The sequence below is a fragment of the Myotis yumanensis genome, unplaced genomic scaffold (genome assembly GCF_028538775.1).
Source record: "Myotis yumanensis isolate MYYU_CA2020_CCGP unplaced genomic scaffold, mMyoYum1.0.hap1 SCAF_3, whole genome shotgun sequence".
Lineage (NCBI taxonomy): Eukaryota > Metazoa > Chordata > Mammalia > Chiroptera > Vespertilionidae > Myotis > Myotis yumanensis.
This window is the reverse complement of record NW_027223754.1, coordinates 76,829,722-76,835,721: the sequence shown is the minus strand read 5'-3', so window position 1 is coordinate 76,835,721 and position 6,000 is coordinate 76,829,722.

The window sequence follows — 6,000 nt, the reverse complement described above, 5'->3', positions numbered from 1 at the left end:
AAATGGCTGCCAGTCAGCCCTGCACTAAGGAGGTTCCAGCACAGGAACAATGACTGCTGTGAGCACCTCTGTCTGGAAGAAAGCCACCCCCTAGTTCCTGCCCAAATGCCAGACAGTCCAATTTCTCCCCCTGTGTATCTGGGTAGCCCAGAGCCTCGCCTGGCCCTGGATCTCAGAGCAAGAGAGAGCTTGTAAATTCAGTTCCCGGTGTTGGCCTTTCAAGACGAGCAGTTGGGTCTCCAGTAGCCTGTGTGTCACTCAGCCCCAATCCACACTGGTTTTTACAGTCTGTAGTCCTTACGGCCCATAGGGACTTATTTTCCCAGCTCTGGGATCCTGGGATGGGGGTCTGGTGTGGGGCTGGGACTCCTTGCTCCTCTGCAGAGGCAATCTCCCTCCCAATTAAAAATTTGGCACAACTGGGTGCTGGACCAGCCCGTTCCGTGTCTCCGAACCTCCTACCAGTCTCAATGTGCTTTCTTCTTTCCCTCTCTAGTTGTAGTACTTCTACTCAGCCAGCTTTCCCACAGTTCTGGATGATAGTTGTTCTGTATTTTAATTGTAATTTTGAAGTGGCTGTGGGAGGCAGCAAGTACAGGCATTTACCTATGCTGCCATCTTGGTTCTCTGTTTATATCTTTCATTCTGAGGTTGCTGTCTTATAGACAGCATATATATGGGTCTTGTTTTCTCATTCATTCAGCAACACTTTATCTTTTAATTAGAGTACATAAGCTATTTACATTTAAAGTGATTATTGATAGCTATTTACTCATTGCCATTTCATTCTTTTAATCTTCTTCTTCTTCTCCTCTTCTTTCTCCTCCTCCTCTTCCTCCTCCTCCTCCTCCTCCTCTTCCTCCTCCTCCATCATCTTCTTCCTCCACCAGCAGGCCCATTAACATTTATTGTGATACCGGTTTGTTATTAACAAACTCCTTTTCACTTTTCTTGTCTTGGAACCTCTTTCTTTCTCATTTAATTTTAAATGATAGCCTTGCTGGGTAAAGTAGTCTTGGTTGTAGGTCCCTGCTTTATTGGCCTGCAATAATTCTTGCCAATCTTTCTGGCCTGCAAGTTTCTGTTGAGAAATCATCTAACAGTCTTATGGAAACTCTCTTGTAGGTAACTAACTATCTTTCTCTTGCTGCTTTCAAATTTCTCTCTTTTTCTTTAACCCTTGCCATTTTAGTTATGATATTTCTTGGTGCGGGCCTTTTGGGTTTTTTGTTTGTTTGTTTGTTTTTCACTTTCTGAGCCTCTTGGACTTGTGTGTGTATTTTTCCTTCACTCTGTTAGCAAAATTTTCAGTCATTATTTCTTCAAATAGATTCTCAATATCTTGCGCTCTCTCTCTTCTCCTTCTGGGATCCTTATGATGTGAATATTGTCATGCTTCATGTTGTCCCAAAGGTCTCTTAAACCATTCTCATTTCTTAAAATTCTTTTTTCTATATGATGCTCTGACTGGGTGATTTTTCTACCTTGTCTTCCAAATTTCTGATTCAATAATCTACTTCAGTTCACCCATTTTTTATTCTTTCCAGTGTACTCTTCCTTTTAGATATTGTATTCTTCATTTCTGACTGGTTCATTTTTATGACTTTGGTGTTATTTTTCATGCTGTTAAGCATTCTTATGACCATTACTTTGAACTCTATATCTGAGAAATTGCTTGCCTCAATTTCATTTATCTCTTTTCCTGGAGATTTCTCCTGTTCTTTCATTTGGGCCATGTTTCTTTGTCTCCTCATTATAGCTGCCTCTTTGTATTTGTTTTTGTATGTATTAGACCAGAGGTCCTGAAACTTTTTAAACAGGGGGCCAGTTCATTGTCCCTCAGACATTCCACACATGCGCACTGCAGGCCCAGGATGAGTCCGCTGCTAAGCAGGACAGGCAGTGGTGGCAAAAACACCTGGCGGCCCGGATAAATGTTTTCAGGGGGGGGGGGGGGGCATGTGGCCTGCGGGCCGTAGTTTGAGGACACCTGTATTAGACATATCTGCCATGACTCCAAGTCTTGGTTAGATGGCCTTATACAACAGGTTTCCTGTGTGGTCCAGTGGTACAGACTGCTTGATCACCTGAGCTGGGTGCTCCAGGAATATCCCTTGTATGTGTTATGCAGACCCTTCTGTTGTAATTGAGTCTTGATTGCTACTAGTCTATTTGTACAGTTACTCCACCTTCCGGCTGTGAGGCTCAACTCAGAAAATGGCTTGTGAGCTGTTGTGCAGGTACTGATCACATGAAGCGGAATTTGCCTCAGCAGGTTCCAGTGCCTGCCAAGATTTCCCTTTTTAATTTTTTTTAATACTCACCTAAGAATATTTTCCATTAATTTTTAGAAAGAGTGGAGAGAGAGGAAAAGAGAGAGAAATATTGATGTGAGAGAAACACATTGATTGGTTGCCTCCTGTACGACCCCGACCTGGACCCTGGCTGGGAAAGAGCTTGCAATTGAGGTACATGCCCAAACCTTGGACCCATTGGTCCACAGGCTGATGCTCTATCCACTGAGCCAAACTAGGTAGGGCCAAGATTTTCCTTTTGATATGTTGCTTGTGAAGCTTACTACCTTTTGTTCTGATATTATCTGAAGGTGGTCACTGGATGTGTTGATTCTGGGCCTCTTGGGAAGGACTCTGGTGCAGGTCAATGTCCAATGCTCCTTGTGATGGGCTCTGGGCATCCTCCTTGGAACAGTTTCAGTGCGGCTTCTTCTATAAATTTTTGGTTATAAGACTTCTCTTCATATAGTCTCCATTGGCTTATTTAGGATTATTTTTCTATGATTTAGTTACAATTCCAGTTTAGTCTGGGAAGGAGGTGATTGTAACTTTCACATACTCTGCTGTCACCTTAGTTTCTTCAAACTATGAACTTTTATATACAACCTATGAGCAATTGCTTTGTGCCTAAAATGGAATGATATGTTTTAATTGATCAGTAAAATAGAAATAATTGTTAAAATTATTTACATTGTAACTTCCAAGACAAGAAGTTCCAAGTTGAAAAAATGGAATATGAAAGTAAGAAGTCTTCTAAGGAGTACCAGGAACAAGAAGAACATGATTTGAACAAATGAATTATTTTTTTTTATTCTTTTAAAAAAATATTATAATAAGTATTACAAAGGGTATTACATATGTGTCCTTCTCCCACCCCCCGCCCTTGACAATCCCCTGCCCTCCCTTACCCCGTAGTGTCATATGTCCATTAGTTATGCTTATATGCATGCATACAAGTCCTTAGGTTGATCTCTTACTCCCCTCCCTTCTGCCCCCCAACCCTCTCTGGTCTTCCCACTGCAGTTTGACAATCAGTTTGAGGCAGCTCTGCTCTGTATCTATTATTGTTCAAATGTTTGTAATGGTCTTTATTATCCATGAATGAGTGAGATCATGTGGTATTTTTCCTTCATTGACTGGCTTATTTCACTTAGCATAATGCTCTCCAGTTCCATCCATGATGTTGCAAATGGTAAGAGTTCCTTCTTTTTTACAGCAGCATAGTATTCCATCGTGTAGATGTACCACAGTTTTCTAATCCATTCATCTGCTGATGGGCACTTAGGATGTTTCCAGATCTTAGCTATGGTGAATTGTGCTGCTATGAACATATGGGTGCACATATCCTTTCTGATTGGTGTTTCTGGTTTCTTGGGATATATTCCTAGAAGTGGGATCACAGGATCAAATGGGAGTTCCATTTCCAGCTTTTTGAGGAACCTCCATACTGTCTTCCATATTGGCTGCACCAGTCTGCATTCCCACCAGCAGTGCACAAGTGTTCCTTTTTCTCCACATCCTCTCCAGCACTTGTCGTTTGTTGATTTGTTGATGATAGCCATTCTGACAGGTGTGAGATGGTACCTCATTGTTGTTTTGATTTGCATCTCTCAGATGATTAGTGACTCTGAGCATGTTTTCATATGTCTCTTGGCTTTCTGAATGTCCTCTTTTGAAAGGTGTCTATTTAGATCCTTTGCCCATTTTTTGACTGGATTGTTTATCTTCTTTTTGTTAAGTTGTATGAGTTCCCTATAAATTTTGGAGATTAGGCCCTTATCAGATATGGTGTTGGCAAATATGTTTTCCCACACAGTGGGTTTTCTTGTTGTTTTGTTGATGGTTTCTTTTGCTGTGCAGAAGCTTTTTATTTTGATGTAGTCCCATTTGTTCATTTTCTCTTTAGTTTCAACTGCCCTAGGAGCTGTATCAGTGAAGAAATTGCTTTGGCATATGTCTGAGATTTTGTTGCCTTTGGATTCTTCTAGAATTTTTATGGTTTCCTGTCGTACATTTAAGTCCTTTATCCATTTTGAGTTTATTCTTGTGTATGGTGTAAGTTGGTGGTCTAGTTTCATTTTCTTGCATGTATCTGTCCAATTTTCCCAACACCATTTATTGAAGAGACTATCTTGGCTCCATTGAATGTTCTTGCCTCCTTTGTCAAATATTAATTGAGCATATTGGGTTGGGCTAATTTCTGGACTCTATTCTATTCCACTGATCTATATGTCTGTTCTTGTGCCAGTACCAGGCAGTTTTGAGAACAGTGGCTTTGTAATACAGCTTGATATCTGGCATTGAGATCCCACCTACTTTGTTCTTTCTCAGGATCGCTGCAGCAATTCATGGTCTTTTTTTATTCCAGATGAATTTTTGGAGAGTTCGTTCTAGATCTTTGAAGTAGGCCATTGGTATTTTAATGGGAAGTGCGTTGAATTTATAGATTGCTTTGGGTAGTATGGACATTTTGATGATGTTGATTCTACCAATCCAACAACATGGTATGTTCATCCATCTCTTTATGTCTTCCTCTATCTCTTTTTTCAACATCCTGTAGTTTTCTGAGTAGAAATCTTTTACCTCTTTAGTTAAGTTTATTCCTAGGTATCTTAATTTTTTTGGTGCGACGGTAAATGGGATTGATTTTATAATCTCTATTTCTGAAAGTTCACTATTGGTGTATAGAAATGCCTCGGATTTCTTGGGGTTAATTTTGTATCCTGCTACATTGCCAAATTCATGTATTAAGTCTAGTAGTTTTTTGATGGAGTCTTTAGGGTTTTGTATGTATAATATCATGTCGTCTGCAAATAAGGACAGTTTTACTTCCTCTTTTCCGATTTGGATGCCTTTTATTTCTTCTTCTTGTCTAATTTCAATGGCTAATACTTCCAGGAATATGTTGAACAGGAGTGGTGAGAGTGGGCATCCCTGTCTTGTTCCAGTTCTTAGGGGAAATTGTGTTAGTTTTTGTCCATTGAGTATGATGTTGGCTGTGGGCCTGTCATATATGGCTTTTATTATGTTGAGGTATGATCCTTCTATTCCCACCTTGCTGAGAGTTTTTATCAAAAATGGGTGTTGGATTTTGTCGAATGCTTTTTCTGCATCAATTGATATGACCATGTGGTTTTTTTTCTTTCAATTTGTTTATGTGATGTATTACGTTTATCGATTTACGGATGTTGTACTATCCTTGCATTCCTGGGATAAATCCTACTTGGCCATGGTGTATGATCCTTCTGAAGTACTGTTGGATCCGATTTGCTAAGATTTTGTTGAGGATTTTGGCATCTATGTTCATGAGGGATATTGGCCTGTAATTCTCTTTCATTGTGTTGTCTTTACCTGGTTTTGGTATTAGGGTGATGCTGGCTTCATAGAATGAGCTTGGAAGTGTTCCTTCCTTTTGGATTTTTTGTAGTAGTCTGAGGAGGATAGGTTTTAGTTCTTCCTTGAAAGTTTGGTAAAACTCCCCTGAGAAGCCATCTGGTCCTGGGCTTTTGTTTGCTGGAAGCTTTTTGATGACTGCTTCAATTTCTTCCATAGTTATTGGCCTATTGAGATTTTTAGATTCTTCCTGATTGAGTTTTGGAATGTTGTATTTTTCTAGGAATTTGTCCATTTCCTCCAGGTTGTCTAGTTTGTTGGAGTAGAGTTGCCCGTAGTATTGTTTAACAATCATTTGTATTTCTGTGGGGTC